Genomic DNA, 13,510 nt, shown 5'->3' on the forward strand with positions numbered 1-13,510 from the left:
TCGATTATTTTTCTGTCACGTAATTGTCCACGAATCTCTCCTCCTAATTTAAACTGAACATTTCCACAACTTGTTTTAAGAAACTGTACTATTTTGGTATGGATGCATATACCATTAGCCACTGATCTCTCCGTTCCTTAATGAGTATAACTCAGTTCAGGATAATACATCAGTCTGCGTGAGATATCGACTATCTCAAAAAGCAGAGGTTGAAAATAACGCTTCAGTGTTAAATTTATTTATTTTCACACGACCGGTTTCCTCAGGTGTCGTACTGGAGATAGCAAAAGACGGTAACTAATTTTCACACGCCACAACACACATAAAAAAGAAAAGTGATTTTTTCCTAAAATGTTGCACAAACTTTTAAAAAACAATATTCTGACACTTGTAACAACTATCTACCATCATGATACAACAATTTTGTAGAACATTTCACCACAATAGACCACACTCAGGGAGGCAAACAGACATTTCTGGTAATTTTCACGGATAAATTCGTATTTGCGATGGTTAGTATCCTAGTGCTGATGAGTTGGGACGACAGAAACATCCCTTCTACAGATACAGAAAACCAATTTTTAGCATGCGGTCCTATGATAATGAACTTTTCTTTAAAGATGTCGTATCAACCCACCATAAAAGGGTGACGTTTTTAATTTTGAAATTTATATCTGTCATCAGATCACTCCAGTGTCCTCCGCGCCCACCATGGAGGTCTGTGCTTCACACCGAGCAGCCCTTGAGAGCCGCCATGTCAGACACTGGACGTGTGGAGGCGTCGCCGTCAACACGACGTCTCGAGAGATCCGTATGGCTGCCAGACTGTTCGACCGCGATACCGCGGCCAATACCACCTGAAACCACAGTTACTAATCCAATAAACCATCGGATTATTGAGATAACATTGTATCGTTATTTGTTTTATTTGGAGTGGCGGCGTTGTGGTAATGCAGGGGACTCGCATTCGGGTTGACTGCGGTTCAAGTTCTCTTCCGACCACCAAGATCTAGACTCCGGTGGTTTCTCTTAGTAGATTAAGGCAAACACATGGATGGTTCTTTCGGACTGAAACTCGATCGATTTTGTCCCCAATGCGAGCTCCATCTGTCATTACTCCTCCGTCGATGGAGGTGGGCTAGACCCGAATAATTCCATCTTATCTTTATTTGACCAAGAAACTGATGTGAGCAACATTAACTAAAAAAAAGGAAACAAAAAATACGCAAAAAAATCCAGGACCTTTGTGCTGACGGTTCACCACTGGAAACATTTGGAGCCCACGGACTACCCTTTAAAAATTTGTTAAGTTTACCTGCAATATCATTAGCACTAAGGATAATACTTAAGAGATTAGAGTGACTAAAAATCGCTGCTTTCAAGAATAACAAATTAGTTCCTGTAAATTCGACACTTACTCTTCACCTCACTGAGCCACATGTAATATAGCGCTACATAACACAGGAACTAAAACGTAGTCAACATGTGATGCCCTCAGCAGTTGAATAGCGTTCACTCATTAACGACTGTCTATACTTCTACTACACTGATCAGCCAGAACATTATGACCACCTACCAAACAACCAGTACGCCAACCTATAGCACGGATAACAGCGTTGACGTGTCACGGCATGGCTGCAATGGGGCCTTAGTAGGTCACTGGAGAGAGTTGGCACCACATCCGCACAAGCATATCACCTAATTCCAGGATATTCCATGGTGAGGGGGAAATGAGCTTGACACCACGTTGAAACACATCCCAGATTTATTCGATCGGGTTCAGCTGTGGCGAGATGGGACGGCCAACATATCAACTCGAACTCAGCTCTGTGTTTTCCTCCTGTGCCTGAACTGATCGACAGTAGGTCGGTGGTCATAATAGTCTGGCTGATCTGCATACGTGAATATTATATGATAGGTATGTGGACACAGCATCTGTTAGTAACAGGAGCGTGACGAGTTGCTTTGCAAGTGCCACACATAAATTGCAGACTCTTAGTGTTTTCACAGTAATGCTCCATTTCATTGAACTCCATTGGGCGAATAAGAGTTGATTAGCATGTGGATGCAACGTCATACCAGTAAACGAAGGAATTAATGCAACAAACGTATGCTCAACCTTGAGAACTACTCAGAATTCAGAGAGGGTTCATGTCCACTGCTGATAAATGTAATGCAAACAACAAACATAGTATAGGCTGACACTACCAGCACCCCTAAGGAAAACAAACCAACGCTCCACACACGTATGACGTCACCCGTCACAACACCAGTACATAACAGCTCAAGCCTGATAGGCGATATCGAAGTCTCAGGTTGAGCCAATTACTGTTTGTCATATCGCTTGCAATCTGTCTTTCCCAAATCAGTTTATTTTACTTGTTAAATCTGCAGCTCGGCACTGCAATGACTCCTGATGCTTGTCTCGTGCCGACAGAAGTTTGTCACCTGAAACAACCACCAGCGTTTGCAGCTGATTCACTATTCCGTTTCAACCTGATGGCGATAGACATCTCCATGTTTGTAGGAAGGGATGCATCTGATGATAAATATATGTCCCGCTCAAACTCATAGGGCGAGCCATGCAATTTTTGTGACTCTCTTAGTTTTCGCTCTGGTTACATGTTATCGGAAGGCTCTGTACGAATAATTTCCTGTCTGTACTTACCTCACGGCGCTTAGCGCTAGAATTTTGTGGCTTTTGAGCTGCGCGAAATACTGCTGTTTATCAAATCATTCCTGGTGTTACCAACTTACTAACAAGTGAATAATTCAAGAGACAATAGCCCAAATTAACTTTTCCAGTTCAACATAAATGCTCACTTCCAGTATAAGCTTCCCCATCGAACTAGTTCCTTACTACACTGTAGAGCGATGAGAAGTTATATGTGGGTAGCCATATAATACCTTTACTGCATGCAGATTTCTTGTGCTTCTTGAACGGAAGTCACATACAGCAATACATTCAGCCGAAGAATGAAGTACTGGCCATAGCTCCTCTTTTACCAGCACCTTCTCGTAAGAAGCTGGCGCAGTGAAAGGTGGTAAGCGACTAGATAAAAGGGCACGTCAACCTCGTTTCCAAAAAAACACACATAGTTATTGGCCTGTATCACTGATGGCGTTCGGTTCTAGAAATGTGGAACATGTTTTACGATGACGCATTACGACCCTCTTAGAGATCGAGAAAGATGTTCTACAACAATCATTATGGATTCCGCAGACAGACATCCAACGATATTCATTTCGGTATCGTCATCCATAAGATCCAGAGCAGAAGAGAATGGGACCCGGGCTAATGCTGTTATCCTTGACTACGCACTGTCGCACTCTTGTTTAGTGAACGAAGTATGAGCCAGTGGCGGTTCGTCGTGTGACCAATGGAGCAGTGGACCCCATAGATATATTCAACTAATAGAATTTTATGTGCATGTAGATTTTAATTTTAAAATCATCCATTCTCCATCCTCTACGACAGATAATTATTTAGTTATTTAATGAAACCCTCCGACGACGTCCACAGTCATCCTTGAAACTAATGGGCAGCTCTCACTTGCTCCGTTCGGCGCATGCGCAAAATCTGGCTCTGCACCACCGAAGACCGCCTTCCAACCGCTTAGTTTGTCTGCGAGGGGTGGAGAAGGGAGAGGGAGCAGTAGGTGTCTCCTGTCCTCAGCACTGGAGGAACTCTCCGCCTTGTGTCCGCCATGACCCTCCCACCGTTGAACCTCACGGAACAACGGTACCTTTTCCTCCCCAGTAGTTCCTCCAATGTGACATTTCCCTAACTTGTGACATCTGTTTTGCCATTGATCCCTGGGGGCAATGGTATTTCTGAAATTATTAAAACAGCAGGATTCTAGTCAGCGACGACAGGCGGGAGTTTTATCGTTTTTGTTGCACTTAAGTAAGAAATATTTGATCAGCGTTAACTGTTTATCACGCGGGAAGATTCGATGTGCAGTGGTAAGTTTGTAGGCGCAAGTTATCAGAAGTGCAGTGTCTACAATTAGAAATCATATATGTAATTTTCCTGCCCAGAGATTTAGGGAAACATTTGTTTCACTTTTGATTGAATATAAGCTCTGTGTCAAGGGCTTATGGAGACTGACGCCGAGGAAACTAAGAACAAAAATACAGAAATTCTAAGAATGTACGAGAAGCTAAATTGGGTATCTGCGTGTGATATCACAAATAAATGTGATTGTTTTCCGTGATAGTTGTTTGCAAAAGAAAACGCTGGATGCGAAATGATTAGGATGCTACAAGGCGTTGATGATATTAGAAATTTATGAAAAAAAAATGACTGGACCACTAGAACACACTGTTTTAGGGAAACGGCGTATTACACAATAACTGGATAGTGTTTGTAGGCAGCCAATTGAAAGATATAATGATGAAATTCGCAAATATGATTATACAATCTCTAAAACTGCGTGGTCTATTGTACTTTTTGGTGTTTCCTAGCTCGCATTTCGTAGACTTTGCTGATGCAGTGACTCATCAAATCCAGGAATTTCCCGCCGTCTGCTAGATTTCATTGCTGAATATGATACTGTGCTTAGCGATCGTCTCTCGAAGGCTACTGTTTTCAGAGTCACATGTAAACATATTCAGAAGTTGATTGTTTCTTGTATGCTGCACGTTTACCATGAACGTGTAAAAAAGATAGTTGCTGTTACTGATTCTCTCAGCAGTTATCGCAGATAAGACAATGACATTTAAACGATGTCACTGTTACTCACAGTAATAAGATATGTTTACTCTGAGGGTAAACCTGTAGCAGAATTTTACATTTACCCCACGCCTCGAGAAAAGGATCTAAATGGCTTAGCGAAACTTCGCTGCCTACTGTGGATAATCCAAATAAAGTTATTTCTCAGAGCTACAATTGATCAGGTGTTTGGTGTGGTCGTCGTTCGGGTGTTCAGACTCTTCTCAATGAACATTTTGAAGCACCCTATATTGTTCGTTGTTATGCCGGTAAATCGGAACTCATTGTAACCTAAGCGAAGAGTCAGAATATGAACGTTAGAATTATTTGTTAGCCATAGTGATATTCGTAGATTTACCCATAGTTCTTCACAGCGGATAACTGTACTAATTGAGATAGTGAGCAGGGAAGTCCACATGTTTCCAACACGCGGTGGAATTTTATACCAAGAACTGTGCAATTGTGTATGAAAATAATGTCTCGTAGAATGCCTGGATGAAACAGAGCTTCCATTACGACAAATCACTACAATTACTTAAACAACAGCTCTCTGTCTGAAATTAAGGCACTCACAGCTTTTCAATTTTGGTTGCCTGTATTTACAATCATACTGTGCCAACGTTGCTTTGTACTGACAATTACAAAAATGAATAGTTGACCCACAAAGTGTACAACAAGGAGTAGAACATTGCAAAAATATACCCGAAATAACATCTCTGACATGATTTCGACGTGCAGAGAGCCGCTCCATCCTACGAAGAGGTAGACACAGGACAACGAATTCCAAAACCTGTTATTTTAAAAGAAGTATGAGATCAAATTATCGCTCAAGTTGCTGAAAACTTTGAATTTACCGGATATCTCGTCACTGGAAAACTAATTTAATTCTGAAAAGTGTATTTGGTAAGCAAATCTTTTTCTGAAACATTGCTGCTGAGGTCTTGCAAAATATATCCCATCCTTCAATGCAATAAGCTTAGAACAGAACTTCAGATACTAAACATGAGGAATGAGTTTAAAAATTTCTGCAATTACTGTTCGAAAATAATTTGCAGATACGTTTTAGTCAAACAAAGGAACTCCTGAAATCATTGTTACAACACCGGCGATTTCGCCTGACGCGGAGCGATCTTCCTCCACCCTGAAGAGAATAAAAGCTATATCTGCGAAATTCTATGAATCAATAGCTAAGTGTTAATAGCAGTAGCAGCACTGTCTATCGAGAACGACTTAGCAGGCAGAATCAAAGAATTCAGTGATTTGCTTCATTGATGGAGTCTCTGCTCTTATTGAGTGGAGAATGGATTTTTCGTGCAAACATTCATCGTAAGGTGAGTGTATTTACGTAGAGCAGTAATTTTTTTATTCATTATTAAACCATATATGTTATTCGCCTGAAACTTTGTAGACCATCTTCCAGTAAACACCATAGAGAAATCTCTGCTAACCACAAGCGAAGTGCAAGCTTACCGAGTAGCAGACTAAATGACTGGTTTCAGGACATTCTAGCAAACAGAAATCCAAAGGTGCAACTTAAGAGGAAAAAATCGATATGTGTAAAAGTAATTTTAGGCGTAAGCCAAAGGGCTTCTACAGGGCTATTAATGTTTGCAGTACTCTCTGTGTAAATGACGTAGCAGATAACGTCAAAAGCTCCACGCGTCTGTTCGCAGACGATGCTCTTGTCTACAGGAAGGATGAAACGCCAGACTACTGAATCGAAATGCAGGAAGATCTGGAAGCAGTCACGATTGGTCTAGATGACCCAAAACGTAAGTAAATGTAACGTATTGCACGGGCATGGAGTAAACAGATTGACGAGAAAACATTAGATACAATAATAACCTGAAAATGCCTTAGAATGTCCATCCCTTGCGGACTAAAGAGGCAAGACCACAAAGATATACTGGAACAGTCTAAAGAGAATTACATCATCCACAAGAGAAGTGGCTTCCAAACACTCGTTCGGCAATTGCTTGAGTATTTGTCATCAATCTTGGGCGATTAGCAGGTAGGATTACTAGAAGACGGACAGAAGATGAGATGAAGAATCACGTGTTTCATCATGTGGTCGTTGGTAAGCGAGAGCGTTACCGAAATACTCAATAAACACCAATCACAGGCGCTGTAAAAGAGGTGTAGAGCATCGCGGAGAGGTTCACTGTTGGAAATTTACAGAATGCGCTTCCAAGAAGAGCCGGGCGTCACATTATTTTCTCCTGGAGAAGATTCTCGAAATGATCATAACTAGAAAATTATGTACCAAAAGTACCCTCTGCCACACAACATAACGTAGCTTAAGTGCAAATGTAGAACCTTAAAGTTCTGTCTCACCATGTTCTGCTCCAATTAGTTGAAAACGGCGGTGTGAGCACAGTGATACACGTGTCTCGTCTCAGCTTCGCATACACATCTGAGATAAAGCTCAACACGTCTATAACAGGTCACAGTGTTCAAAAATGGTTCAAATGGCAGTAAACACTATGGAACTTAACGTGTGCAGTCGTCAGTCCCCTAGACTTAGAACTACGTAAACGTAACTCAAAAAATGGTTCAAATGGCTCTGAGCACTATGGGACTTAACATCTATGGTCATCAGTCCCCTAGAACGTAGAACTACTTAAACGTAACTAACCTAAGGACATCACACACATCCATGCCGAGGGCAGGATTCGAACTTTCGACAGTAGAAGAGCACGGTTCCGGACTGAAGCGCCTAGAACCGCTCGGCCACAGAGACCGGCTCACAGTGACCAGTTCGTGTCTTAGTCTCACGATAGTTGTACTGTGCAAATTCCTAGGGGTCTAACTGGATAACAAGTTAGAAAGGGTCAACATGTAGGTCATTAAGAAGCTCAGTTCATTTTGTTTTACCCTTAGAAAAATATCCCATTGAGCTGCCTAAAAGAGAACGGTGTCGTCTCATTTCCATTGCTTTCCATTAGATTCTCTTAACCTACCAGTAAACCTCCCATACTTTAAGGAATCGAACTTTCATGTATAAAACAGCTTGGAACGTCTGATTATCTTACAAATAATTTCATGTTTCTAATATTTGATTTTAAGCATCTAACTGTGAAACAGTTAAGGGAAAGTTTGAAATTGTGCTTAAAGTTTATTGGAAGTCGCTGAGTTGTAGCATTCTCGAATACTGAATGAATGTAATCTGGATATTTGTACACCGTCAGCTTAGCTGCCTCAAGATAAATACGTTATTTCTATTAACTGTTTTTGCTTCGTTAATTTGTACTATATCTTGTTTCACATCCCTCAATGTTCTCCTTTTCTACGAGGTCTGCACGGTGAACGAAAAAATTCACTGTCACGTTGGGTTTAAGAGACGAACCACATATAGAAACTAGCAGTCACATCACGCACAGTGTGTCTCGTGGCTTGTGACAGGTGGAGAACGACAATGATCTTGCTACGCCGATATTTACGTTCTGATGATGAAAACGAAGGGTTTTTATATAAACCTTTGTTTTACAAACAAAAAGTACTGGTCGCTGGATAACTTTTCGAAATGAAATCCTGTTGCAGAATTTAGAGGAACCGTTGAATCATACTAGAGCAAAAAGTACACTGCAGTATCCTAACGAAGTGACTTCGCTTTTGGGTCTGTGTGGTATATCTGGGAAGGGTCTGCGCATATTAACGGTTATTCAGTAGCTGGTCAACCCCTTGCTAGGTGGAACAAGTTGACCGTAAGTGTGCTCGAAGACGCGCGTGTCTGTTGGCTAGCAGTCAGCGGAGACGGCCAGCGCGATTGCCTAAACTGGCACGCGGGATAAGTTCTGTGGAAATCTGTTTGGTGGCTTGCGCTGCTTCAAGTCCTAATGTTCAGAACAAATTAGCTTTATTGTCTTCTTTAGTGTTGAGAGATGCATCTGACTGAACTGTGCAGGTAGTATTCTTCAAGGGTTATTAAACTGAAACTGACATCCGAAACCGTGCGAAGCTACGCGCAGGCAGGCAGCCTATCAGTCAGCTACGCCAGCTTGGGAGCCATAGTGCGTACCATCAAGGAAAGCTACTGCAGATCTCACTCCGGGTGACAAGGGCTTTCTAGACGTTAACAACAGAGCTTTCTTTCTTATTTCGTCTCGACATCACAGGAATATGGTGAAATCCATGCTATTGTGGTGCCTGCTAAATGAATATGCTGCCACAGTAATTCTTGGACGAGCCATAAAAAACCCTCACGTATGTAGTTTTAGTAGTAGTCATTCCTTATAGAGTGAGTAGATGTATTTATCCACGTAACCTCTTTTAGTTCTTTTCACGATTACTTACTGGGCCACAGCTGCTCATATCGACAGTTTACCAAGAAACAAGATGTATGAAATCAACTTGTTCTTTAAAATAGACGTTTTATAACTTAAGCGTCACTATCGGCTTCTAAATTTCGATTTATCATGACCATTAGAAACCTACATAACTGCGGAGACATCATCTGTATTTGAAGCAATCAATCTGGGAAATAAAGCACACTCTAACCCGTCGTGAAATTATTCCTACCCTACTAATCGAAGTGGTTTTGATATGCCTGGGTCAAACTTGCCCCAGACCTCAGTCCCTCATATCATACGCACGGTCGGTAGATGAGTCTCATCGTTACTTTATTTTACTACGCCGGTTTGAAGTCTTCTCTGCGGCCAGCAGCCAATAATTAAAGTGACAAGCACACAGAGTGGTAAGCAGTTGTGACATGACATTCACCACTGTCAACGTGCCTGATGGATAACCTAAGCAGCGCGTATGATTGTACATTGCACAAAAAATATATTAACCCATTGTCAGTGTTCGAAACCATCTAACAAGAAATATTTAGAGTAGACGATTCGCGTCTGTTCATTCCGTATCGCAAACTATCGCCTCAGTCCAAGAAGTTTCGAGACTGGATTGAAAAAAAAGAGAGAAAAGTTAAGATGGTGTTTTCAATACTTCATATGCCCTACATATTCTCCCACCACTTGAGTAGAAGGCACAGAACTTCCATAGAACCAGGTGGAACTGTGAGAAAAGTCCTTCCATGGGAAGTTGTTCAGCTCGCCCCTCACAACCATGGCTTCATCGACCCTGGCGTATCATCATAGAGCTGTTCTGCAGTTTTGTGGTAGGTTCATATTGGAAACACGAAATCTTGTCACCCAGGACGACGTTCTCCAGAAAAAAATCCAATTTTACAGTTTCAGACAAGTCGTGGTATGCGGCCAGCGTTACTGTTCCTTCATTCGAGAGTAGAGGAGAATAACATTTCTAGCAACTAGGAAGGTGAAATGCTGCACCTGTTATAAAAATATGTGTGAAAAGAAAAAATGCATAAGAATTGGTATCAAAATGTTACACCTTAAAAATAATGTCAAGAAAGAATGGAAGAGAAATATTCGTGTTCACACACTGTTTTACACAGTTAAAAAAAGAAGACAAATCACAGATAACCTTCAGAAATCACGTATAGAGACAGGGAACAAATCAACCACAAAGGGCAGAGAATAAATCAACTACAAATGCCTGTCACAACAAGGAAGGACTATAGTTGAACTAACTATAGAAAAACTTATTGAATACATTCAGGAAATTAAACCTATAATAAAAAAATTTTGTGCTAGGAAGTCATTAGCCGGCAGTGAGACACGAGAAGAGATCTTGAAATATCATTTTATACTAACAAATGCAATATAAGGTAGATAAATATTTAAATGGTACTCCAGAATAAACTTAACTTCCTGATTAAAAAACATTATAATTGATCTATTTTGTCGTTTCGCCTTCAACATTTATATTTTAATGGAGCAAATGTAAACAACCGAAACGTATCTTGGCTAAACTAGCAGTAAAGAATAGGCTCAAGTGAATTAACCAGTATTTATTCTCAGTGCACTGAAACCACATGAATTTTTCTTTACCGTTTGTTCTCATTTCCTTCCTCGATCACTATCACGTTTTCTCCTTAATATAAACTTATATTTATGATATAAACCTTTTATTGCAGTGGCATCAGGTAGTTTTATATTGATACACCTATTTACAACACTACAAGATTACTGCTCTACAACATTTATCTTTCATAATTTAAATCAGCATTGTATTTATTATTCTGAATGTAGAGCTGCTACCTATATCATCTGCTTACTAAACACCTTAATCGATATCTGACAGTATCACACATCATGAAGCGTTGCATTTCTTATCTCACCTTTTCAAAACTACCAACATATTAAAGACAAATAGACAATCTTCACACAAGTTATAACATCACGTCAAAAAAATAAATTCCTAAGGAAAACTAAGGAGAATGAAATGTCTTCTACGTTTTATTTGATCGCTCATTACCTTTGGACCTTCACTTTGGCAATATTACTTTCATGAATTCATTATGTCCCTGAATTTAATTTTCATTAACTTTCGTATTGCCTCCTAAAAGGAAAAATTATATCATATGGAAAGAATATTTTCACAAGGAAATGTATCTCCATAACTTAATCTTATAACAGTAAAACATGAACTCTATTGCCACGGCAAAAAAAAAAAAAAAAAAAAAAAATTAAGAGAAACATTTCCTGTAATTCTTATATTACACAGAAATATTCTCTGTCTTCTTCTGCTTTATCTTCACCACTCGTGCATGTCTCAATATCTTTCAATAGTTCCTTCCATTTTTAGCCAAGCCACAGATGAGCGATGATTTATTCGTTCGTTGTACCATACTTTAAAATAAATATTTTGCTTTGACTTTCATTGTAGTCATGAATGTCATAAACATATATAAAGACGTTTAAATACACAACAAAGTAATATCTACAAAATAGCTTATATTCAAGGTACTACAATGCAATATATGTGACTGAAAATAAAATAGTAAGAATTACAGCAGTGTACATTCCACAGTTGAATAATAGCCAATTGGGTCAAAGTATTTAGATGTGTATAAAATACAAAAATAAAAAATACACTTCAACTGTTGGTAGTAAATTATGTTTCATCTTACTCAGTAAATGGTTTCACATATGTGACGTGGTAATGTCCTTCACTCTGATGTGTACATAAAGTATCAACATCTACAGCACCGTCGTGTCTATTCTATGGATGTGGTATGTACATTATAAACAAGAGAAATTTGTGACTCAGATTTTTTACTTTCTGTGATATGCAATGAAATTACGCTAGCACCTTCTGTCTAATATATAATTTCTTTACATTTAATTTTGCATGTTGTATTTCCTTCCCCTTTTCAGCAGCTCTTTTGATGTTACTAAACGACAAGGGGAAGCGCTTCCTTGTGACGTAATCATTGTGATGTCGGGAAATGTACAAGTTCTTTAACAGAATCTGGTAGCTGATTATTGTTCAACACAACTACAACAGGTAGCGAAATAGAATCATGGTGTAGCTCATTAAGAATGTAATCAAACACGTTGATATATTTGTCCCACATATGATGGTGGCAATGACAATAAATTACAGAGTTTGTCAGTTCTTTTGACAATAAGTTCAACCACATAGGACGCTGGCCAGTATATTGCAATGAAGATAGATTTAATCTGGTGACGATTCAAAATGCATAACAAATTGTGTAAACGAAATTGGGGACCTCTGTCAATAAATGAAAAATGTCACATTTCTTCCAGAAAATTTTTGACAACTGCAGCAGGGACTGTCTTTGCTGTGGGTTTCCACAAAAGAGTAAGTGAAATAAATTTATAAGTTAAGTCAACTCCAAAAAACAGAAATCTATTATTGAATCTAATGGTTGGTGCCAGAAAATCGACAGCAGTCATTTTTTTTAGTTTTGCAGGAATAATAGAAAAAAATGGACTACTGAGGGAGATAGTGTGTGGTTTAGCTTTTTGACAAAGTCTGCTTCTGTTCAGAATATTACATATTCTTTTCTTCCATTTTATTAAAACAGGAAGTCATACGAAGTTTGTGAAAATGTTTCCTAGAACCAAACTGGGTATACCAGATGATTTTACTCACAAGATCGTCAGTTATGCATAAACCCAATAAGGAATATTTATAGGACTACTTTTGGAAATACACTCCACGTAACGCTGCCTTAATGCAGTGTTTGCTTTGTCTTGCCATTTCCCTTTCACACCCTTCCTGACACATTGGGCGGACTTCAGTTTCTAATATATTCATGAGGTTGCCTGGTTCACTAATGCTGGTTCATTCATTGCCATTCACTATGTACTAATGTGGAAGTGTGACATGTTAGTACAGCGGCGATATCATCTTCCAGATTTTGAGATGGATGTGTAAATAGTATGTGACATAATACAAACCGTTCCACCTATTACACCAGATGTATGAGGTAGGTGATATACATTTATACATAATCAGTAGTTTAAGACTCTCAATATTACTGAACCATCAGTTTTATAACTCAAGCTGCAGAATACAGGAATTATCTACAGAAGGATGGAGCGATTGACAGACACTGTGGAGGGGGAAGATGAAGTTAGTGCTACTGACCTTACGAAATAATTTTGGAAGATGCCGTTAATTTGAGAAATGTAAGAATTCGTGGAGCATTACTCACTCCATACCACATTTTTGGAAGAAAGTTTCAGAAAGGGATTAGCAGATTTTTTGTATTTCTGTGTTAAGAAAAAATTTCTGACAATATTGATTAAAATATTCTCTTTGTAATTGTGAAGTTAGACTAGAGATGAATTACAGTGAGTGGAAGAGTATCTACAACTTGTACAAAAACAAGACAACAATTGTAGGAGTTGTGGAACATGAGAAGAAGTAAAGAAGAGAAACATTTTTGTAGGCTATCCCCCACGA

The sequence above is a fragment of the Schistocerca cancellata genome, chromosome 6, assembly GCF_023864275.1.
Source record: "Schistocerca cancellata isolate TAMUIC-IGC-003103 chromosome 6, iqSchCanc2.1, whole genome shotgun sequence".
NCBI lineage: Eukaryota > Metazoa > Arthropoda > Insecta > Orthoptera > Acrididae > Schistocerca > Schistocerca cancellata.